The sequence below is a fragment of the Carcharodon carcharias genome, chromosome 18, assembly GCF_017639515.1.
Source record: "Carcharodon carcharias isolate sCarCar2 chromosome 18, sCarCar2.pri, whole genome shotgun sequence".
Classification (NCBI taxonomy): Eukaryota; Metazoa; Chordata; class Chondrichthyes; order Lamniformes; family Lamnidae; genus Carcharodon; species Carcharodon carcharias.
The window spans coordinates 70,115,458-70,140,852 of NC_054484.1; the positions used below are offsets into that span (position 1 = coordinate 70,115,458).

At 43.3% G+C, this 25,395-nt stretch overlaps 1 protein-coding gene across 1 annotated transcript in view; it reads left to right on the top strand.

Moving 5' to 3' along the window:
* usp9 (ubiquitin specific peptidase 9) overlaps positions 1–25,395 on the top strand; it is a 353,775-nt gene that overhangs the window by 20,347 nt on the left and 308,033 nt on the right. The window contains exon 2 of the mRNA XM_041210976.1: positions 7,470–7,562. The gene's annotated coding sequence lies outside the window, so the exon portion shown is untranslated. The remainder of the gene's footprint in view (positions 1–7,469; positions 7,563–25,395) is intronic.

Below are 25,395 nucleotides of genomic sequence, written 5' to 3' on the forward strand. Positions count from 1 at the left end.
GCAAAAGTATAATTTTTGTCGCTGGAAAATCGGATTGTTTCATACAGTGGGTCAACCTATATGCTGCGATCTACAGTGGTGACATTATTCATAGCTTCCATATGTGTACGGAGGACACCAGTTCTACCTCTCCATCTCTCTTGTTTAACTGACAGGCATCCAGTCTTGGATGAGCAGTTAAACACTGGAAAGAATAAAAGCATTATTTTTGGCCCTGCCACAAAGTTCATACCTTTGCCATTGATTCCATGCCCCTTCTTGGCCACTGTCAAGGCTGAGCCTGACTGTTTTCAACCTCATCATCTTATATGAACTATGCTTCTAACTGCATATATTCTTCATCCCAAATACTGCCTACTTTCACCTCTGCAACATCGTCTGCCTCTGCACATCTGCTGCTGAAACTCTCACCTTTGCCTTCAGATCTGACTATTCCAATATTGTCTTGGCTGCCTCTACACCCAGTAAACTTAATCTCATCCAAAACTTTTGATCATCTGTATTCTAACCTTCAACAAAACCTAATCAGCCATCATTGCTGCTATTGCTGACTCATCATTCAAAATTCTAACCCTCGAGTTTCAATCCCTTTCTGGCCTCACCCAAGTCTATCTTTGTAACCTCCTACAGCCCTAGGACATAGACTCTTACCTTTCAGCCTTATCTTTAATAAAGGGCCCCCCACAGGACCAGATAAGATGTGAAATTATATCATTCCCTGGGCTAATCTATGGACCTGTGTCTCCCAAGTAGCTTTTAACACTAAATAAGGTATTATTTGCATACACAGGTTTGCTGGGTGAAGTAAAAATATTATAGTTTGATTTACCTAAATCTTTTATGGCCTATATTTGACTACCTGTAAACTTTACTTTTTAGCATTCAGTTTAACAGCTGTATTCTGTGCTTTCAACTTTCAAGCTAAGCTCCATTGTGAGCATATTTCAGGAATTTTGCTGGGGAGCTGCCAACCAATCTGGAAAGCACACGCAGTCCAGATTTGGACTCTATATTAAACCCAAGAAAAAAAATTATTGTTGAGAAATAACCATATTGGCAAAAAGGGCAATCAGTAATTTAGAATGCAAACTAACAAGGTTTATTGGACAATAAAGATTGATACTTACCATTTCATTAGTCAAAGCATGCATGATACACATGTTCAACGAATGCAATCTGTTCTTGTGGATCTTGGGATCTTCTCTTCTTGGTTCCTTGAACCTGATCTCTTGACTCACAACATCCTTCAAAGTTTTGGCTTAGCTGACCGAACTCTAACATACATACAAATCCCTTTGCAGCTTTAAGACTTGAACTCTCATGGATACTTTTCCAACCTACAACTTCCCAGTCTACTTGAGCTGCTGAATCTTCTAGTCCACTGTAGCTGAAGCTACACACTTCACAGCTCCTGCTGGGTGTTCATTTTCTCTGTCTCACACATAAACATCATTTGTCATACACCAACTCCTGTGAAATTTCTACTGCCTCTGTACTGCAGTTTCCTCCACATAAACATTGGAAAGGTTGAAGCCATTGTTTTCAGCCTCCACCACAAATGCATTTCCTTTACCGCTGACTCCATCTCCCTTCCCAGCCACTGTCTCAGGTTGAACCTGACTGTTTGAAATTTGTGTGCAAGTTGACCCTTAGCAGCCCCTTTTCTTCTCCATTGCAAATATTGTCAACTTCCACCTCCATAACATCATCTACCTCTGCCCATACCTCAGCACACCTGCCACTGAAACTTTCATCCATCCGCTTGATGATTATTTCAATCTTCTCCTAACTGGTCTACTAACCTCCATTCTTCCATAAGCTTCAGATGATCCAAACTTCTACTGCCCATGTCATACACCAAGTCCCAATAGTCCATCACCCCTGACTTGCATTGCCTCTGGTCCTCCCAGCACCTGAAATATAAAAATTCCCTTTATAGATTTAAATAAAAACAGAAATTGCTGGAAAAACACAGCTGGCCTGGCAGCATCTGTGGAGAGAGAAACCTGTTACTCACAATAAATGTTTATGGTGGAAGAATAAATCCAAAACTTGTTATTTTTTACTTTAAGCTGGTTCATTCTTTATACAGCTCCTCAGTGCTACAGACTTCCTGGTAGCTTCCACCCAGAGTGTTCCAGTTGTATCTGTACTGCTTAGATGGGAGAACCAGGGCCCATCACATGTTTTAACTAGCAGTTGTCTTTAACACGGTAATTGCCATGCAGTGTGATTACTGAAACATTGACAAAACAGAGTTAACTTTTCGAGTCCATATGACTCTCTTTCAGAGCCTTTTATAGCCTTGCTCTTCTGTAACCTGCTCCAGTGCTATCCTTCTCAACACCAGTCCTCCCCTCATCCCCCAACCCCACACCCTTTGACTCTGACCTCTTGTCCATGCAACTCTTCATTCACTCCAATTCAGTTGCCTCGGCTGTACACTCTGGAATTCCTCAAACCCCTTCATCCTGTCACCTCACATTCTTCCTTTAAGACCCTTTATAAAACCCACCACTTTGACACTAAGCTTTTGATCATCCCTCTTACTTCCTTTGTATTTGGTTCTGTGAAGTGCTTTGGGGTGTGTTTATACAATAAAGGCACCATATAAATGCAAGTTGTTATTTAAAATATTTACTGGGGCATCACTTATAACTGCTGTCACTTTCTTCAGTGTCCTAAAATAAATTAAATCTAGTGCTGGTGCTTTTCCTTCTTCAAAGCCTTTTGACTTAGCATGTACCATTTCCATTCGGATGTGGAAACAACCCTGCTTAAAAAACTTAGAAAATACTGGAAAGGTCAGCGACCTCAAAATATTAACTCTGTTTCTTCGCAGCACGCCAGCAGACCTGCTAATTATTTCCAGCATTTTCTGTCTTTATTTTACATTTCCAATATCCGCAGTACTTTGCTCTTGTATCAGATGAGCTTAAGTTTAGTTTGGTATGCAATGGACTAACCCAAACTTCCCACAGTTAAAACAGATACCAGGTATTGATTCAACACTTGCCATGCACTTGTCATAATTTATAATTTTTGCCCAAATGTGCCAACAATCGTCCTGCTTGCTCTTTAAACAGCTTTTGACTCCTAATACAACAAAAAAAATGTTTCCCAAATGCTTGGCTATTTTCTACTGTCTTTGTCTCCAGATTCATTTCAGCTTGCCTAATACTTCTTTTTGCTCGTGTTCACTGCTTTTTATAATTTTCTGTATCTGAAAGACTACTTGTTTTATATGCTTTAAAATTCATTTTTTGAGTCAGACTGATATTTCATGAATTCAAAAGCAAAGTACTGTAGAGGCTGGAAATCTGAAATAAAAACAGAATGTTGGAAATGCTCAGCAGGTGGAGAGAGGAAATTAATGTTTCAGGCCTATGACCTCTCGTGGAAATGGAAAAAGATAAACAACTAAAGAGGGAAAGGAGTTGAAAGCACAAAGCAGAAGATCTGTGATAGAATGGAAGGCAGGCACGATTAAATGTCAAAAGGGATAATGGTGCAAGACAATAGGAATTGATAATCCTTGATGAAGTAATTGTGGCTTTCTCTCATTGCACACTGTTTTTCTTCTCATATAGATATATTAGGCTTCGTAATCTTTCAGGATCCTTTTCAGAAGTATGCCATTTTCTTTGTGTGCTGCTGCCATCCTCGCATAACCTCTCCTATTTAGCTACCTCTTGGTCTCATTTCATTTCTGTAATACAAGTCGTTTAAATGACTGCTGGCATACTATTACCCTAAACTTACTGCAGCTTCATACTTTAAATCTTATAATGGAGTTGTCATAATAAAAAGGTGCTTCTCTTATCTCTGTCAGTTATCAATTGTGGTTCATTACTAAGCACTAAAGCTAAGATATCCTCGCTGTTGCTCGTCCTAACATTCTGAATTAAGAAGCAATCACTTACTAAATCAATAAATGCAATTTATATTTATCCAATAAATTTACAGCTTGCTTTCTGAAAACCCAATTGTGTTTCGTCTGCATGATTTATTACCTCCGCTAGTGATGGTGGGTGGAGGTAATGCTATCCCTTTTGTTTGTTAGCCTAATTGTCTGCTTGACTGTAAACAATATATTTCAATAACTAATGGACAGATTTCAATGAAACTTGTGTCATGGTCCAATATATTATGGATTTTTAGTCAATACTTTATATTTTTTAAAAACGCAAAAGGCTACAAAAAGATGGCTGCCTGAGGATCACCTGACTTCTATTGTGGATTGAAACACACCCCTGTCTCGAGGGAACAAAAGGAATTTTCCAGGCTGTTGTTGACTCAGTGCCTTTTCAATAACTTAAAAGGGCAATTGCAAATTGAATGGATCATTCAAATTCAAGGACACCAGCTGCCTCAAACTCTGAAGGCGTGAAAGTCATCACACAGGATGTATATTTGACCTAACCGCCCACCTTATTTGGAAAAAGACTTTGAACTTATAACAGGTTACATCGTGAGACAGCCATATTTTGTTGTCTGCTTTTAAAAACAACAAGAAGCTATTCTGCAGAGAAAATTTTTCAATTTGTATGTGTCAAGATGCAGGCTTTTAATTCAGTCGTAATAAGACCACCAAGTCTCAAGGTTTTTAATAAAACTAAATTAGACATTTATTAATACAGGAAAGATTGTAAGCACACACACATGTCTACAAAATTATTACTATAATAACTACAAAAATCCCTTAATTGATTCTCCGTTAAGGCAACAGTAAAACACATAGATTTAAACAGACCTTTGGCACAGCACACCCTGGACAGTTGCATTCAAAATGAGTTTTTTTCAGCTCTAGGTCCTTGCACACAGTGGCTTGAGGCTTAGAGGCTGGAGGCTTTAGATCTTAGAATCCCTCTACCTTTTACCAACAGCCTTCTCTTCCTTTATACATATTTTCCTATTTGAGTGCAAATTCTCATTGTATCATTCGTTTTTTGGAACTTTACTTCTTCTAGCAATAAAACCCTTTCATAACACCAATTTTATGAGTAAACTTTGGAAAAAGTAAACACATTGTTTGGCTTCTTCTGGCTCCGTGTGACATTTCACCCATTCTTTTGAATGGTTTATTTAAAAATGAAGATTGCCCCCTTTTCACTCCACCTTGTAACTTCCCTATGTTTACCTAATTACCATTTCTCTGCTGTACATCAAAGCCTCTAGACCAACTCGCTTTAATCCAATTAAGACACACACACATACATGGACACAGACACCACTATACTCTATTTTAAAAATAATTTCCAATAACATTATAGACATTATTAGATCTTCTTGACAGACTTAACTTGGTTAAAAAAAAAACTAACATCATATAGAACAAGTCATAGCTAAGCAGGTAGACCTGAATATATGCCATAAAGCACAGAGACCTGAGGTACTAAAAATGTTGTCTGAGCATCTTGGCCTCACTCCTGGTTTAGAACAAGTAGAAGATACAGCACCAGAAATCGTCTGGGTTAACTTAACCAAAATCTACCTTGAAGAGCAGAGGCTAAAGTTAGAGTTTCAGGCAGGGAAGAAAGGGAAGCCCAGAAGGAAAGGGAAGAGAAAGAGAGAGAAGCCCAGAACACATCTGATACAAGGTCAGTAGTAGGAAAGGCCTGTGATGTTTATTCCATGTTGCCTGCTGACAACCCTGTCAGTTATGATCAGACAAAAGCTGCTATTCTCAATGTTTATGAACTCGTACTGGATGCATACCGCCAACAATTCTGGAGCTCCTGTAAAAAAGCATACACAGACTTTCCTGGAATTCCATTTGACTGGTGGGTCTCACCCCTAAATATTGACTACACCCACAAAGGGCTAAGAGAAATAGTACTGCTAGAGGAGTTTATAATTTGTTTCCCATACAGCCACAAAACTCACATAGGGGAACAAAGATTTTCCAAAGTCAGAGACACAGCTATCATGGGTAGCCAGTTTTGAGACAGACTCACACTCTGTCTGGTGATTGGGAGCTTCTTCCCAATTTAAATCCAGAAAAAAAGGTGTCTGCTAACCAGATCTCTGGTTCAGCCCCTTAAGATGAGACAGCCATGTTTTCTTGTCTGTTTTTAAAAATAGCAAGGCACTGTTTTGCAGAGAAAATCTATCAGAAGCCATCAAACCAGTTGCATGTCAAGTAAGCAGCCAAGGTAATGAACAAACATACCTTGAAGGTGGGAGAAGGACTCTGCCCAACCTGTTCTGATTCACCTGAGAACGAACCTGCTGGAAAGTCAACTACAAGAAGCTTAGCAGCTTATTGCAAATCCTCTGCTGTAAAAGACCATCAATTCGACTAAAGCATCAACTTATCTAAGAAACTGCAGGCCTACCACGAAAGAGTGAGACAATCATACATTGTAATTGTGTCATTTTCCCTCAACTGTATGTGAGGGTACTAAGACCTCACACTGTATATTTTTTTAAAGTATATATAGATATCCTCATGGCTAATTCTAAAATTTTAAAAACTGGCCAAAGACCTTTTAACATGCCTGAAGCTATGTCTGTCTGTGACCCTTGAACAAAAGAAGCTAACTGGCAGTATCAGGGAAACTTGCACCTCGTTATCTCTGAATGGACACTAATGACATACCTGTGGGCTGCATAGACCAAATTCCAAGAGAGCTATACAAAGGCCATTTGCATTTTCTTACTCATGAGGTTGGCCAACTGGCGTCTACTCGCCTGCTGGGCCAAAGAGCCCCACAACCTTCCTTTCAAGTCTTAATGATTGGAAAAATTAACCATCTCAGGGATCCAGACAAGGGATACATCAAAACTGAGCGGTTGGGAAATATGACACTGCTTATAAGGGGGAAGCAAATCAAAAACACCTTTCTGTTTAAGGATGGGTGGTGAGAAGCAAAATTAGTGCTGTTTAAATTAACCGCCCTCTTGTTCATAACTAATCTTTCTGTGAGTGATAACGTGGGTAAGTCGAGAGAGTGAAACATCGCGGTTAAACTTATGGAGCAAGTGTGTGATAATAAATAACATTCCTTATTTTTGAATTCGCAAAAAGCTTGCTGCTGGAATTATTTAAATTGGGACAATCACTGAGGGTAAAAAAAATACATCCCTCAGATACGAAACACACTGATCACAAGCAATAAGAAAAAAAAGCATTAATTCTGGCTGTGATACTTGGTACATAGGGTTTTGTCCAAGTTATAACTGATTAGGTTTTGATGAAGATGTGGATCCTGATCCAAAACCTGGAATTTTTTAAAGTATCCATTAACATTGGGAGATAGAGTGAATTGACCTTGTTTTAAAGAATATTATGGGTTGTTTGAGGTGGAATGTTGTTGATTAATTTAGAATGCCTGGGTATTGTCTCAGCTGTTGCGTTGGAATTCGTCACAGCTGTCAAAATGTGAGCGGCGTTTTCAGAACAGGTCATTGGCCTGAGGCCTCCTCGGTGAGATGGAAGCTCTTAACAAAAGTATTTATTTTTTCAGCTTTGTAATTACAGAGTATCAACCAGGGAGCGAAAAGCCTCAAGGAAGAGCTGCGTAATTGTAATAATGCTGAGGTAACACAGTGTGGCAGAGGTATGTTCTCCAGTGAGCGCCCTCTTCACTTGTTTAATAAACCTGATAAGATATTTAGTAAGTTCAGGCCAGAATGATAATTTTTATAAACTTGTGGTCCCTTCCCTTTACTCACTTATCATCTGTGATGGCCACATTTATTACCTCCACCGCTGAAAGTGGGTAGAGGTAATATTTTTGTTCCTGTTTTGTTAGCCTGTTTGTATATTGTAAAGAATATATATCAAAAACTAAAGGATGTATTTTAACAAAATTTGGCACACATAAAGGTATGGCCCAAGGAAGAACTGAATAGTTTTTGGTAAAGATGCAGATCCTGATCCAGATCCTTGAATTTTGTAAAGGATCTATTAATATTGGGAGATAGAGATAAATTTACTGTTTTTTAGATTGTTGTGGGTTGTTTTATGTAGAATGTTTTGGTTGTTTTAGAATGTTGTGGATTGTCTCAGCTGTTGTGGTAGAATTTGTCACAATTCTTAAAATATGAGCAGAGTTTTCAGAGCAAGTTGTTGGATGTGGATTAGCCTAAAGTCTCCTCAGTGAGATGAAAGCTCTTACTAAAATATTTTTTAGCTTTGTAACAACAGAGCATCAACTGAACAGGGAAAAGCCTTAAGGAATTGTGTAATTATAAAAACATTGAGTTAACAAGGTATGGTGAAGGTATGTGCTCCACTGAGTGCCCTCCTCACTTGTCCATTTATTTATTTAATGTTCAGTCTGATCTGCCTTCCTCCCATACTTGGATCTCCTTGTGATGCTTATCTTTACTGATCCTGTGAAACCAGTAGTTTAATTTTAAAACAGTTGATTGCATTTATAATATCCAGAAGGGGTTTCCATGAGTGTGGCTGCATGACCATCAAGCTAGGACAAACCAATGTGGGTTGAAAGTCCATGATATTTGGCAAGTGGCAGACACTGGAAAAATCAGAGGCCAAAACCAAGATGAACTGCAGAGATAAAACACTAAGATAAAAGCAAAAAACTGCGGATGTTGGAAATCCAAAACAAAAATAAAAATATCTGGAAAAACTCAGCAGGTCTGGCAGCATCTGCGGAGAGGAACACAGTTAACGTTTTGAGTCTGTATGACTCTTCAACAGAACAGTTCTGTTGAAGAGTCATACGGACTTGAAACGTTAACTGTGTTCCTCTCCGCAGATGCTGCCAGACCTGCTGAGTTTTTCCAGGTATTTTTATTTTTGTTAAAACTGTAGCTGGTGATAATCTGACTCTACAGCACCATCTGGTGGTGTAACACGGACAGATTCTTCTTCTTCTTCAGTTCTCTACCTGAAGGCAGGTCCAACCCATAGAACCACGACCTCTACCACAGGTAGCGCAAGGAGGCAGCCCCCTAATACACCCCAGCTAGAATGGATAAAATACCATGCAGTTGACACCAATCTGATCCACACACACCGGCCATCCCGACAACTCAGCCAGTCGTCACCCCAAGGAGTCCGAGTTGCCGTGGCAACATACGCACAGACATGCCTAGAGCTATGGATGGTGCTGGTAGAGGCTCCAACTTCTTTCCATCACATGGCTGACCAGGAATCTCTCCCACACTTATCCCCTGCTATTGGCATATGTTGGAAGGATTTACAAGTTGATAGTCAACCTATTTGGCCAGGGCCATGTTATGGACATACCTTCCCTGGCCATCAAGTTCTGGAGTGGGATCTTCTGGCTCACAGGCAGGGATGCTACCCACTGCCCAACAAGACCAACTCCCTTGACAGATTAGCAAAGGTAATAAATCAGAATTTGTGAAACAAGTAACAGTGACACTATCAGCATTATTCACCATTATTAAGGAATAAATCGGACAGCAACTTTTGGCCTCTGCAAATGTGCTGTTAGCTGTGGAAATCAGGACATTTTCCCTGCTCCTCCATAAGCTTTGCCACAGGAACAAAAGAAATAGGAGCAGGAGTATACCATATGGCCCGTTAAGCCTGCTCCTCCATTCAATACGATCATGGCTAATCTTGGGCTTCAATTCCATTTTCCCTCCTGTTCACCACAACCCTTGATTCTCTGAGAGATCAAAAACCTGTCTAGCCTGGGCTTTTAAATGTATTCAACAATAAAGCCTCCACAACCCTCTGGGGTAGAGAATTCCAAAAATTCACAACTCTTTAAATTAAGTAATTTCTCCTCACTTCAATCCTAAGTGATTGGCCTCTTATCCTGAGACTGTGCTCCCATGTTTTCCACAATCAGCAGAAATAATCTCTCAATGTCTACCCTATCAAGCCCCTTCAGAATCTTCTATGTTTCAATGGGATCACCTCTCATTCTTCTAATCTTCAGAGAATATAGACCCAGCCTCCCATTTTAGGACAATCATACAACAGTACCTTGCCAAGAGGCTTGGAATTTAAACACATGAAGGGCATGAAGTTATGGTACTTACTCACAAAATATGCCAGAATATGTTGGGACTTTTCATTCAGGTGTAAGTGAAATTTTCATGATGTTATAAGTCTTTGGTCTTAATTACTGACCATCAGCCTCTCTGGAACTGAAAATTTACTTTTACAATTGTGGAGCCTCATGACTTCAGCTTTTGATTATAATTGGAGATTTAAAAACATGTATTTTTCTGCTTTGTCTTTCTTTTATCACTCCTTCTTAATCCCATCTTTCTGCCCTTCACTTTATTTCACTTTCTGTGCATGATTTTACATTGAATGAAATATTCTAACTTACACTTCCTGCTTTAGATTCTGTGTGCTTCAGTAAGTATTTTTTGATCTGATTGTATGAAGAGACATACTGTTGCTTGTGCTATTCACACAGATCCCAGATCTTCTGGAGAGGACATTGCACTGAATCAGGTTCCTAATGACCATAAGTTGCTAAGTAAAAACTCATGAAAAGTCTGTTGGCATCTGTAAATGTAGTGACTGGCAACATTCATTTGAGATGTGGCGTTTCCTGGTTGGCCAGCATTTATTGCCCATCCCTAATTTCCCTTGAGAAGGTGGTGGTGAGCTGCCTTCTTGAACCACTCCAGTCCCTGTGCTGTTAGGTAGGAAATTCCAGGAACTTGACCTGGCTACAGTGAAGAAATGGTGATATATTTCCAAATCAGGATGGTGAGTGCCTTGGAGGGGAACTTCCAGGTGGTGGTGTTCCCATGTATCTGCTGCCCTTGTCCTTCTAGATAGTAGGTTTGGAAGGTGCTGCCTAAGGACCCTTGGTGAGTTCCTGCAGTGCATCTCTTGTTGATGGTACAAACTGCTGCCACTGTTCATTGGAGGTGGAGGGAGTGAATGCTTGTGAAAGGTATGCCAATCAAGCGGGCTGCTTTGTCCTGGATAGTGTCAAGCTTCTTGAGTGTTGTTGAAGCTGCACTCATCCAGGCAAGTGGAGAGTATTCCATCACACTCCTGGCTTGTGCCTTGTAGATGGTGGACAGGATTTGGGGTGTCAGGAAGTGAGTTACTTGCCGCAGGATTCCTAGCCTCTGACCTGCTCTTGTAGCCACAGTATTTATATTGCTAGACCAGTTCAGTTTCTGGTCAATGGAAATCCCCAGGATGTTGATAGTGGGGAATTTAGTGACGGTAATGCCATTGAATGTCAAGGGGTGATGGTTAGATCCTCTCTTGTTGGTGATGGTCATTGCCTGGCACTAATGTTACTTGCCACTTGAAAGCCCAAGCCTGGATATTGTCCAGGTTTTGCTGCATTTGGACATGGACTGCTTCAGTATCTGAGGAGTCGCGAATGGTGCTGAACATTGTGCAGTCTTCAGCGAATATCCCCACTATGTATAAAAAGGAAGAGAGAGGCCAAAGTCAGTATAGGCCCCTTAGAGAATGTGGCTGGGGAAATAATAATGGGGAACCAGGAAATGGCAGAGGAGTTGAATAAATACTTTGCATCAGTCTCCATGAATTAGAAGACACTAATAGTGAAAATACTAAATAATCATGGGGCAAAAGTGGGGAAGGAAATAAATACAATAACTACCGCTAGAGAAAGAGTACCAGGGAAACTAATGGGGCTAAAGGCCGATAAGTCACCTAGACCTGATGTGTTGCATCCTAGGATATTAAAGGAAATAGCTGCAGAGATAGTGGATGCACTCGTAGTAATCTTCCATGAATTCTTAGATTCTGGAAAAGCCCCAGAAGACTGGAAAACTGCCAATGTAAACCCTTATTCAAAAAGGGAGAGAGTCAAAAAATAGACCCGCTAGCTTAACATCTGTCACTGGGAAAATGTTAGAGTCTATTATAAAGGATGTAATAGCAGAGCATTTAGAAAAACACAATATAATCAAGCAGAGTCAGCATGGCTTCATGAAGGGGAAAACATGCCTGACAAATTTATTAGAATTCTCTGAGGAGGTAACAAGCAGGATAGATAAAGGGGAAGCAGTAAATGTGATATATTTGGATTTCCAAAAGGTGTTTGATAAGGTACCCCACATAAGGCTACTTAATAAGATAAGAGCCCATGGTCAAAACAAAAACAGAATTACCTGGAAAAACTCAGCAGGTCTGGCAGCATCGGCGGAGAAGAAAAGAGTTGACGTTTTGAGTCCTCATGACCCTTCGACAGAACTAAGTAGAAATAGGAAAGGGGTGAAATATAAGCTGGTTTAAGGTGTGTGTGTGTGTGTGTGTGTGTGTGTGTTGGGTGGGGGGAGAGAAGTGGAGGGGGGGTTGTGGTTGTAGGGACAAGCAAGCAGTGATAGAAGCAGTTCATCAAAAGATGTCACAGACAACGGAACAAAAGAACACATAGGTGTTAAAGTTGGTGATATATGTTTAAACGAATGTGCTAATTAAGAATGGATGGTAGGGCATTCAAGGTATAGCTCTAGTGGGGGTGGGGGGAGCATAAAAGATTTAAAAATATTTTAAAATAATGGAAATAGGTGGGAAAAAGAAAAATCTATATAATTTATTGAAAAAAAACAAAAGGAAGGGGGAAGAAACAGAAATGGGGTGGGGATGGAGGAGGGAGTTCAGGACCTAAAGTTGTTGAATTCAATATTCAGTCCGGAAGGCTGTAAAGTGCCTAGTCGGAAGATGAGGTGTTCCTCCAGTTTGCGTTGGGCTTCACTGGAACAATGCAGCAAGCCAAGGACCGACATGTGGGCAAGAGAGCAGGGTGGAGTGTTGAAATGGCAAGCGACAGGAAGGTTTGAGTCATTCTTGCGGACAGACCGCAGGTGTTCTGCAAAGCGGTCGCCCAGTTTACGTTTGGTCTCTCCAATGTAGAGGAGACCGCATTGGGAGCAACGGATGCAGTAGACTAAGTTGGGGGAAATGCAAGTGAAATGTTGCTTCACTTGAAAGGAGTGTTTGGGCCCTTGGACGGTGAGGAGAGAGGAAGTGAAAGGGCAGGTGTTACATCTTTTGCGTGGGCATGGGGTGGTGCCGTAGGTGGGGGTTGAGGAGTAGGGGGTGATGCAGGAGTGGAGCAGGGTGTCCCGGAGGGAACGATCCCTACGGAATGCCGACAGGGCGGGTGAAGGAAAGATGTGTTTGGTAGTGGCATCATGCTGGAGTTGGTGGAAATGGCGGAGGATGATTCTTTGAATGCGGAGGCTGGTGGGGTGATAAGTGAGGACAAGGGGGACCCTATCATGTTTCTGGGAGGGAGGAGAAGACGTGAGGGCGGAGGCGCGGGAGATGGGCCGGACACGGTTGAGGGCCCTGTCAACGACCGTGGGTGGAAAACCTCGGTTAAGGAAAAAGGAGGACATGTCAGAGGAACTGTTTTTGAAGGTAGCATCATCGGAACAGATGCGACGGAGGTGAAGGAACTGAGAGAATGGGATGGAGTCCTTACAGGAAGCGGGGTGTGAGGAGCTGTAGTCAAGGTAGCTGTGAGAGTCGGTAGGCTTGTAATGGATATTGGTGGACAGTCTATCACCAGAGATTGAGACAGCGAGGTCAAGGAAGGGAAGGGAGGTGTCAGAGATGGACCACTTGAAAATGATGGAGGGGTGGAGATTGGAAGCAGAATTAATAAATTTTTCCAAGTCCCGACGAGAGCATGAAGCAGCACCGAAGTAATCATCGATGTACCGGAGAAAGAGTTGTGGAAGGGGGCCGGAGTAGGACTGGAACAAGGAACGTTCCACATACCCCATAAAGAGACAGGCATAGCTGGGGCCCATGCGGGTACCCATAGCCACACCTTTTATTTGGAAGAAGTGAGAGGAGTTGAAGGAGAAATTGTTCAGTGTGAGAACAAGTTCAGCCAGACGGAGGAGAGTAGTGGTGGATGGGGATTGTTTGGGCCTCTGTTCGAGGAAGAAGCTAAGGGCCCTCAGACCATCCTGGTGGGGGATGGAGGTGTAGAGGGATTGGACGTCCATGGTGAAGAGGAAGCGGTTGGGGCCAGGGAACTGGAAATTGTTGATGTGACGTAAGGTGTCAGCGGAATCACGGATGTAGGTGGGAAGGGACTGGACAAGGGGAGAGAGAAGGGAGTCAAGATAACGAGAAATGAGTTCTGTGGGGCAGGAGCAAGCTGACACGATCGTTTTGTTGCTCCCAATGCGGTCTCCTCTACATTGGAGAGACCAAATGTAAACTGGGCGACCGCTTTGCAGAACACCTGCGGTCTGTCCGCAAGAATGACCCAAGCCTCCCTGTCACTTGCCATTTCAACACTCCACCCTGCTCTCTTGCCCACATGTCTATCCTTGGCTTGCTGCATTGTTCCAGTGAAGTCCAACGCAAACTGGAGGAACAACACCTCATCTTCCGACTAGCTACTTTACAGCCTTCCGGACTGAATATTGAATTCAACAACTTTAGGTCCTGAACTCCCTCCTCCATCCCCACCCCATTTCTGTTTCTTCCCCCTTCCTTTTGTTTTTTTCCAATAAATTATATAGATTTTTCTTTTTCCCACCTATTTCCATTATTTTAAAATATTTTTAAATCTTTTATGCTCCCCCCACCCCCACTAGAGCTATACCTTGAGTGCCCTACCATCCATTCTTAATTAGCACATTCGTTTAGATATAATCACCAACTTTAACACCTATGTGTTCTTTTGTTCTGTTGTCTGACATCTTTTGATGATCTGCTTCTATCACTGCTTGCTTGTCCCTACAACCACACCCACCCCCTTCCACTTCTCTCCCCCCACCCAACCCACCTCCTCCCCCCCCTCACACACACACACACACCTTAAACTAGCTTATATTTCACCCCTTTCCTATTTCTACTTAGTTCTGTCGAAAGGTCATGAGGACTCGAAACATCAACTCTTTTCTTCTCCGCCGATGCTGCCAGACTTGCTGAGTTTTTCCAGGTAATTCTGTTTTTGTTTTGGATTTCCAGCATCCGCAGTTTTTTGTTTTTATCTCTGTGTTTAATTGACTGCCACTGCTCTTCAAGAAATGCCTACCTCCTTGAAGAAGTTCTGTTCATCTCTGCGACAAGATTTCCGTATCTCTCTTTTGCTTTGTTCACCTTCATTGCTTTCCATTTCTCTCCTGGTGTTTGACAAGGTGTTTACTAAAACCTGCTTTCACAGCCATATCTCCTTTCTCAGTGACTGTCTCCGTCTCCGAATTACCCCACGTGGATTTCAACTGAAATTCCACCTCTCATGTTTCGAACCCACCCAGGATTACAGGTATTTCCGGGACATAAAACGTTTCTCGGACTGCTGTTCCCGTCGCATCCTGAGATTCACACTCAGTCCCATGCACCGCCATATGAACACACTCGACCTCTCCCTCCAGCAGCACCGCCGTACCCTTTTTCAAAGCTGCACGTGCCCCCAGTTTCATTTTATTCTTCGTCTCATCCGACGCCTCAACAAGAAACTTTTTCTCTTTCTCTCAAGTGCTAAGAAACACAAGCTCCAACAACTCATCGACACCAACACCCATCTAGGACCTTCCACCCCTGCCTGTCCCTCTGTCCCCACCCCATCTTCCAATCCCAGCCCCAGCCGTGTATTCACTATACCCCCTGACCTTCCCCTCTCCAATGCTGAACATGCAGTGCTCAGCAAAGGACTTAGTTTCATACCCCTACGCCCTCACCTTAATGAATTTCGGGCTCGGCATGATGCTGAACTCTTCTTCCGCCGTCTTCGTCTCTGGGCTTACTTCTTTGGGCAGGAGTCGTCTCCCCGTTAACGGATCCTTTCACCCACCTCCAATATTCTCCCTCCACCTGGACCCCTCCCTCTGGATTCTTACCTTCTCTTGATCTTTTCATTGAGAACTGTCGGCGCGACATTAGTCGTCTCAATTTCTCTGCTCCTCTCACCCATTCTAATCTCTCTCTCTCTGAACTTACTGCACTCCATTCTCTCAGGTCCAACCCTGACATCGTCATCAAACCCGCTGACAAGAGTGGTGCTGTTGTTGTCTGGCGCACTGACCTCTACCTCGCGGAGGCTGAGCGTCAACTCGCAGACACTTCCTCCTACCTCTCCCTGGACCATGAACCCACCACTGAACATGAAGCCATTGTTTCCAGGACTGTCACTGACCTCATCTCCTCTGGGGATCTTCCTCCCACAGCTTCCAACCTGATAGTCGCCCAACCTCGGACAGCCCGCTTCTACCTCCTACCCAAAATCCACAAACAGGACTGTCCCGGTAGACCGATCGTGTCAGCTTGCTCCTGCCCCACAGAACTCATTTCTCATTATCTTGACTCCCTTCTCTCTCCCCTTGCCCAGTCCCTTCCCACCTACATCCGTGATTCCGCTGACACCTTATGTCACATCAACAATTTCCAGTTCCCTGGCCCCAACCGATTCCTCTTCACCATGGACGTCCAATCCCTCTACACCTCCATCCCCCACCAGGATGGTCTGAGGGCCCTTAGCTTCTTCATCGAACAGAGGCCCGAACAATCCCCATCCACCACTACTCTCCTCCGTCTGGCTGAACTTGTTCTCACACTGAACAATTTCTCCTTCAACTCCTCTCACTTCTTCCAAATAAAAGGTGTGGCTATGGGTACCCGCATGGGTCCCAGCTATGCCTGTCTCTTTATGGGGTATGTGGAACGTTCCTTGTTCCAGTCCTACTCCGGCCCCCTTCCACAACTCTTTCTCCGGTACATCGATGATTACTTCGATACTGCTTCATGCTCTCGTCGGACTTGGAAAAATTTATTAATTTTGCTTCCAATCTCCACCCCTCCATCATTTTCACGTGGTCCATCTCTGACACTTCCCTTCCCTTCCTTGACCTCGCTGTCTCAATCTCTGGTGATAGACTGTCCACCAATATCCATTACAAGCCTACCGACTCTCACAGCTACCTTGACTACAGCTCCTCACACCCCGCTTCCTGTAAGGACTCCATCCCATTCTCTCAGTTCCTTCACCTCCGTCGCATCTGTTCCGATGATGCTACCTTCAAAAACAGTTCCTCTGACATGTCCTCCTTTTTCCTTAACCGAGGTTTTCCACCCACGGTCGTTGACAGGGCCCTCAACCGTGTCTGGCCCATCTCCTGCGCCTCCGCCCTCACGTCTTCTCCTCCCTCCCAGAAACATGATAGGGTCCCCCTTGTCCTCACTTATCACCCCACCAGCCTCCGCATTCAAAGGATCATCCTCCGCCATTTCCACCAACTCCAGCATGATGCCACTACCAAACACATCTTCCCTTCACCCCCCCTGTCTGCATTCCGTAGGGATCGTTCCCTCCGGGACACCCTGGTCCTCTCCTCCATCACCCCCTACTCCTCAACCCCCACCTACGGCACCACCCCATGCCCACGCAAAAGATGTAACACCTGCCCTTTCACTTCCTCTCTCCTCACCGTCCAAGGGCCCAAACACTCCTTTCAAGTGAAGCAACATTTCATTTGCATTTCCCCCAACTTAGTCTACTGCATTCGTTGCTCCCAATGCGGTCTCCTCTACATTGGAGAGCCCAAACGTAAACTGGGCGACCGCTTTGCAGAACACCTGCGGTCTGTCCGCAAGAATGACCCAAACCTCCCCATCGCTTGCCATTTCAACACTCCACCCTGCTCTCTTGCCCACATGTCGGTCCTTGGCTTGCTGCATTGTTCCAGTGAAGCCCAACGCAAACTGGAGGAACAACACCTCATCTTCCAACTAGGCACTTTACAGCCTTCCGGACTGAATATTGAATTCAACAACTTTAGGTCCTGAACTCCCTCCTCCATCCCCACCCCCTTTCTGTTTCTTCCCCCTTCCTTTTGTTTTTTTTCCAATAAATTATATAGATTTTTCTTTTTCCCACCTATTTCCATTATTTTAAAATATTTTTAAATCTTTTATGCTCCCCCCACCCCCACTAGAGCTATACCTTGAGTGCCTACCATCCATTCTTAATTAGCACATTCGTTTAGATATATATCACCAACTTCAACACCTATGTGTTCTTTTGTTCTGTTGTCTGTGACATCTTTTGATGATCTGCTTCTAACACTGCTTGCTTGTCCCTACAACCACAACCCCCCCTCCACTTCTCTCCCCCCACCCAACCCACCTCCTCCCCCCCCTCACACACACACACACACACACACACCTTAAACCAGCTTATATTTCACCCCTTTCCTATTTTTACTTCTGTCGAAAGGTCATGAGGACTCGAAACGTCAACTCTTTTCTTCTCCGCCGATGCTGCCAGACCTGCTGAGTTTTTCCAGGTAATTCTGTTTTTGTTTTGGATTTCCAGCATCCGCAGTTTTTTGTTTTTATAAGAGCCCGTGGTGTTGGGTGTAGTATATTAGCATGAATAGAGGACTGGCTAACTAACAGAATGCAGAGAGTTTGGAAAAGGGTGTGGGGGGGGGGGTGCATTTTCAGGATGGCAACCTGTAACTAGTGGAGTGCCACAGGGATTAGTGCTGGGGCCACAATTATTTACAATATATATATTAATGACTTGGATGAGGGAAATGAATGTACTATTGTCAAGTTTGTGGATGACACAAAAATAGGTGGGAAGGCAAGTGGTGAGGATGACACAAAGAGTCTACAGGGGGATATAGACGGCTAAGTGAGTGGGCAAAAACATGGCAGATGGAATATAATGTGGGAAAATGTGAGGTTATGCACTTTGGCAGGAAGAACGGAGGAGCTGAATATTACTTAAATAGAGAAAGACTGAAGAAAACCACAGCACAGAGGGATTTGGGGATCCTCGTGCATGAATCACAAAAAGCTAGCATGCAAGTCCAGTAGGTAACAGGTAAGGCAAATGGAATGTTGGCCTTTATTTAAAGCATAAAAATAGGGAAGCCTTGCTAAAACTATTCAAGGCACTAGTTAGACCACACCTAGAGTACTGTGAATAGTTTGGTACCCTTATCTAAGGAAAGATATACTGGCATTGGAGGCAGTCCAGAGAAAGTTCACTAGGTTGATCCCGGGGATGGAGGGATTTTCTTATGAGAAGAGGCTGAGTAGGCTGGGCCTATACTCATTGAAGTTCAGAAGGATGAGAGGCAACCTTATTGAAACATATAAAATTCTTAGGGAGCTTTACAGGGTAGGTAGATGCTGAAAGGTTGTTTCCTCTTGTGGGAGAGTCTAAGACCAGAGGGCATAATCTCAGAATAAGGGAGCGCCCATTTAAAACAGAGATGAGGAGGAATTTCTTCTCTCAGAGGGTAGTCAATCTGTGGGAATTCTTTACTGCAGAGGGTTGTAGTGGCTGGGTTGTTATGTATATTCAAGGCTGAGATAGACAGATTTTTATTTAGTAAGCGAATCAAGGGTTATGGGGAAAAGGCAGGAAAGTGGAGTTGATGATTATTGGATCAGCCATGATCTCAGTGAATGGCAGAGCAGACTCAATGGGCCGAATGGCCTACTTCTGCTCCTGTGTTTTGGTCACTTCTGACCTCATGATGGAAGGAAGGTCATTGAAGAAGCAACTGAAGATGGTTGGGCCTAGGACACTACCCTAAGGAACTCCTGCAGTAATGTTTTGGAACTGAGATGATTGACCTCCAACAACCACATTTTCCTTTGTGCTCGGTATGACTCCAACCAGCGGAGAGTTTTCCCCCTGATTCCCATTGACTCAAGTTTTGCTAGGGCTCTTTGATGCCACACTCGATCAAATGAGAGTAGACTGGTGGGGCGGTAATTGTCTGTGTTGGATTTGTCCTGCTTTTTGGGTGCAGGACATAGCTGGGCAATTTTGCCGGGGTAGATGCCAGTGTTGTAGCTGTGCTGGATCAGCTTGGCTAGTGGCATGGCAAGTTCTGGGGCACAAGTCTTCAGTACTATTGTCGGAAATTTGTCAGGGCCCGTAGCCTTTGCAGTATCCAATGCCTTCAGCCGTTTCTTGATATCACGTGAAGTAAATCGAATTGACTGAAAACTGGCATCTGGAATGCTGGGGACCTCCGGAGGAGGCCAAGATGGATCAACCACTCAGCACTTCTGGCTGAAGATTGTTGCGAATATTTCAGGCTTATCTTCTGCACTGGGCTCTGCCATCATTGAAGATGAGGATATTTGCAGAGCTGTCTCCTCCAGTTAGGGGTACTCGATATGCCAGGACTGCAGAGCTTAGATCTGATCCGCTGGTTGTGGAATCACTTAGCTCTGTCTATCACTTGCTGCTTATGCTATTTGGCACGCAAGTACTTCTATGTTGTAGCTTCACCAAGTTGACACCTCATTTTTAGGTATGCCTGTGCTAGTCCTGGCATGCCCTCCACTCTTCATGAACTAGGTTGATCCCTCACTTGGTGGTAATGGTAGAGTGGGGTATATACCAGGCCATGAAGCTACAGATTGTGGTTGAATATAGTTCTGCTGCTGCTGATGGCCCACAGCGCCACATGGATGCCCATCTTGAGTTGCTAGATCTGTTTGAAATCTATCTCACTTAGCTTGGTGGTAGTGCCATACAACATAGTCATACTCACAGAATCATACCTTACAGATCATGTCCCAGGCAGCACCATCACCATCCATTGGTATATCCTGACCCACCGGAAGGACCTACCCAGCAGAGGTGGCAGTACAATGGTATACAGTCGGGAGGGAGTTGCCCTGGGAGTCCTCAAAATCAATTCCAGCTTTCATGGAATCTCATGATATCAGGTCAAATGGAGGGTATCCTCAGTGTGAAGACAGGGCTTCATCTCCACAAGAACTGTGCGGTGGCCATTCCTACCAATACTGTCATGGACAGATGCATCTGCGGCAGGCAGGCAGGTTGGTGAGGATGAGGTCAGGTATGTTTTTCCCTCTTGTTGGTTCCATCGCGACCTGCCGCAGACCTAGCCCTAGCAACTAGGTCATTTAGGACTCGGCCGGTTCGGTATGTGGTGGTGCTACCGAGCCACTTTTGGTGATGGCATTGAAGTCACCCACCCAGAGTACATTCTGTGCCCTAACCACTCTCAGTGCTTCCTCCAAGTGATGTCAACATGGAGGAGCACTGATTCATCAGGTGAGATGGGATGGTACATGGTAATCAGCAGGAGGTTTCATTGGCTGTGTTTGATCTGCTATCATGAGACTCCATGAAAGCTGGAGTTGATTTTGAGGACTCCCAGGGCAACTCCCTCCCGACTGTATACCATTGTACTGCCACCTCTGCTGGGTCTGTCCTTCCGGTGGGTCAGGATATACCCACGGATGGTGATGGTGGTGCCTGGGACATGATCTGTAAGGTATGATTCTGTGAGTATGACTATATCAAGCTGTTTCTTGACTAGTCTGTGAGACAGCTCTCCTAATTTTGGTGCAAGCCCCCAGATGTTAGTAAGGAGGACTTTTCAGGGTCGATAGGGCTGGGTTTGCCATTGTTGTTTCTGGTGCTTAGGTTGATGCTGGGTGATCCGTCCGGTTTCATTCATATGTGTTTGGAAATAACTGCTAGACTGGGTCTGCGGCAGGTGGTGAGGGAACCAACAAGAGAGCAAAGCATACTTGACCTCATATATGTTTAGCTTTTTGTGGTAGAGGGAGAGGAAATGGGAGAGGAATGAGTGTTTGAGGTGTTTGGAGGGAGAAAGAAGGGAATAAAGGTTGGGTAAGAGATGGATACTTTGAATGGGAAACCTTCAGAGGAAGAGAGAAACGGCAAGTAGTGGAAAGGAATAGGTATGAGACCAAAGTTGGTAGGGAGAACATAACATTACCCTTGCAGTTGTAGATTTGGAGAAGGCCCTTTCCTTTAAGCTTTTATAGTTTCAATAATTGCTGCAAAATACGCAGCATCATATGCCAAATATTATGTGGTACCACATGTCCCAATCAGAATAGAGATGATTGGTTACTTTCCCCTTCAATCACACCAGTAATTAACTGGGATGATTCTCTCCACATACTTTGTATTATGTTACTATTCTTTGTTCAATGCATTTTGCTGCAGAAATAATCCTGCTGTCCTTGGAAACCCTGTTTGCTACTGTTTGAGTAGAGTAAATTGAAATCACAAGTCTCGCCCCACCTCTAGCACATAGGCTGATACACCAGTTTCAATATTCACTCTATTCGATAATACTGGTCTCCTCAGTGAATAAGCCCTTAAGCAATCCACTTTTTCTAATTCAAAAGTCTTCCTCATGACATTGGGGAAAGTCAGAGTCATTGATAGTTATTTGTGGCACAGAAGAAGGCCATTTGGCCAATTGAGTTATGAAATTTCAAGTGTGGAATGTATTAAATTCTAGAGGTTTACCACTGTCACGAGTAAGGCCTGTAGAGAGCCTCGCCAAGTCACAATTCAAAGGCAGGTACCTGGTGAATGTCAGGATCTGACTTTTCAAGTACCAATTTGGAACTGATAGATGCTACCAAAAGGTCATCAGGCCCAGGGAGATTTAGGGTGATTATGAAAACAGACAGTGGAACAATGGGGTGGAGTGAGGGATGGTGGCATAGTTATTATGCTTAGGCTGGGATATTGGCATAGATAGATGCACTGGTCCATTGAAATACACAGAAGAACGCTGGGGGGGTGTTGGTGGTTGGGAAGTGGCATTGTGTAGTTTTGGAGAGAAACTTAGGGGCTGGCCAAAGGCAGAGACATGAGTGGGCTATTAGGTACATGGAACAAGTTGGCACAGTGAAAAACAATGCAAACAGCTGGGCCTTGAGCAGAGGCATTGATAGTCTACAGGGTCCAAAAGGGTCAGGAGAGCGCTGCAAGAGGTATCAGACTAACTTAAAAACAAAAAAACTGCGGATGCTGGAAATCCAAAACAAAAACAAAAACAGAATTACCTGGAAAAACTCAGCAGGTCTGGCAGCATCGGCGGAGAAGAAAAGAGTTGACATTTCGAGTCCTCATGAAGGGTCATGAGGACTCGAAACATCAACTCTTTTCTTCTCCGCCAATGCTGCCAGACCTGCTGAGTTTTTCCAGGTAATTCTGTTTTTGTTTTTGTATCAGACTAACTTGTTTGGCTGGGAGGACGTGAGTCTGAAAGAGGTGAGTAAATATTTACTTTGGGCACAATCAGTAATCTACATACAAATTTCACTTAAAATTGAACAAGTTTTCTGAATTGAATTCTTTGTTCAGGTTTCAGCTCAAACTTAGTTTTATGTCATGAGATCGCCCAAGAACCAGCACATCGAAAATGTAATAGATCAAAATTTTTTATTTTCATCCACTTTGCATTAAAAAAAATCATTGATATATTTAAGAGTGGTAACCCAGTGGAATTTTATTAACATAGCCAAAAATGATTTATCACAGAAAATAAGCATTTTCAAAAGAGTGCCAAGTCCATCACCATAAATACTGAGGTTACAAGAGCAGGTCAGAGGCTAGGAATCCTGCAATGAGTAACTCATCTCTTGCCTCTCCAAAGCCTGTCCGCCATCTACAAGGCACAAGTCAGGAGTGTGATCGAACGGAGTTCATCCAGGAGTGTGCCTGGATGAGTGCTGCTTCAACAACACTCAAGAAGCTTGACACTATCCAGGACAAAGCAGCCCACTTGATTGGCACGCCTTTCATAAACATACACTCCCTCCACCACCGACGAGCAGTGGCAGCAGTGTGTACCATCCACAAGATGCACTGCAGGAACTCACCAAGGCTCCTTAGACAGCACCTTCCAAACCCCGATCGCTACCGTCTAGAAGGACAAGGGCAGCAGATACATGGGAACACCACCACCTGGAAGTTTCCCTCCAAGCTATACACTATCCTGACTTGGAAATATATTGCTATTCCTTCACTGTCGTTGGGTCAAAATCCTGGAACTCCCTCTCTAACAGCACATTGGGTGTACTTATCTCACAGGGACTGCAGTGGTTCAAGAAGGCAGCTCACCACCACCTTCTCAAAGGCAATTAGGAATGGGTAATAAATGCTGGCCCAGCCAGTGATGCCCACATCCCTAAATGAATTTTTGAAATTTTAAAATGATTGAGAATGACTTTAAAAAAGTACACAGAATGACTTACTAGTTTCATTGGCATACGTTAGTCAGTTTCTAAGAAAATTAAATATTTTTTAATTTTTAAAGTTGTTTTAATGCATGTATAAAAAAGCTTAATTTTAAAAGCCTCCTCAAAGACCGCCAAATGTGCACAGTTTATGGAAACTTGACATGGTGATTAATTCAATCTGTGGATCTCGCCAGCTTGTGGATTAAGCCATCTTCCAGCACAGTGTTTTTTTAAACCAATGCAAAAAAATCACAGAAACTTGATTTGCACTGGACATAACTTGCGCTTGAAATTTTTTGATATTTTGTACTAGTTTGGCCTATTTTGGGAAATTTGTTTTGTGCAGCCTAGCAGAAACTCCAGGCCTTGGCATCACACTGTCTATTCCTGTGTCTAACAGCTGTTAGTAATTTGAATGTTTACATTTTCTGACTGTCAAGTGAAAGCAGGTGATAATCAGGCTGTTCTGACTCTCAATACAATCCCCATGATAATCAGGTGAGATAGTCAGAGGCTGTTTGCTTCAAACTTAAATTATTGTTTGAAAAATTAACTCCGTTATAATAAGGAATGACCACAGGGTGCAATTTAACTGTGTTGGTGGTTGGGTTTTGAATGATTTAACATTTCATCCTATGTCTCTGAGGTTAATGAATCTTCTGAAGTTTACAGAACGAACACAATGAGCTGAATTTTATCTCTGGTGCACCGTTCCTGATGGCAGAACAGGAAGTGGGCGCCACTTTTATTCTCTTGCTTTTTCCCGTTTCCTATGTGATTATGATTAATATTTAAAGTGCCTGCGGCGATCACACGGTGAGAGAAGCTTTTCAGTGATGAAACCCACCGGCAGCTGACAATGCGGCAGGTGCGGGCGGGCTACAAAAGAGCCTCCTGGACAAATTGGGAGACTCTTTATCATGGCCACAATTTCACTGCCCAACTCCATTGCCATTAACAAAAGAATTATTGGGTGCACAAAGGTCACATGGATGTTTTCAAATTTCACTTGTAAATAATTCGCATTGGTTTCGCTTTAGTCATGTATGCATCGTAGTAGAAGAGTATCTGGCATTGCAAGGGTTAATGTGGGACTGGGAAACAGTACTGCCCACAATGTGATGTAGAGACACATGACCTGAGACTAGAGTCAGTTGTGGAGTGGACAGAAACCTGTGTAGAAGAAAGCATGGAGTTAGCTCATAACTTGGGCTATGTAAATATGTACATAGTCATGTGTTACCATTAACACTTAATGTTCAACTGTACTAGATTCAGAACTTCTTCGTGAGACATACTGAACAGACATAGAACATGCCTCATCATTATTTTTTGAGCCTTGCTTAGTCAGAGAGCCAAATGTACTGGCACACATTGATGTTACAAGGACATCTTTTCATTGTGGATGAAACAGCGATGTATTTTTGTGTTTACTCTTTATTGAATGTTCATATTAG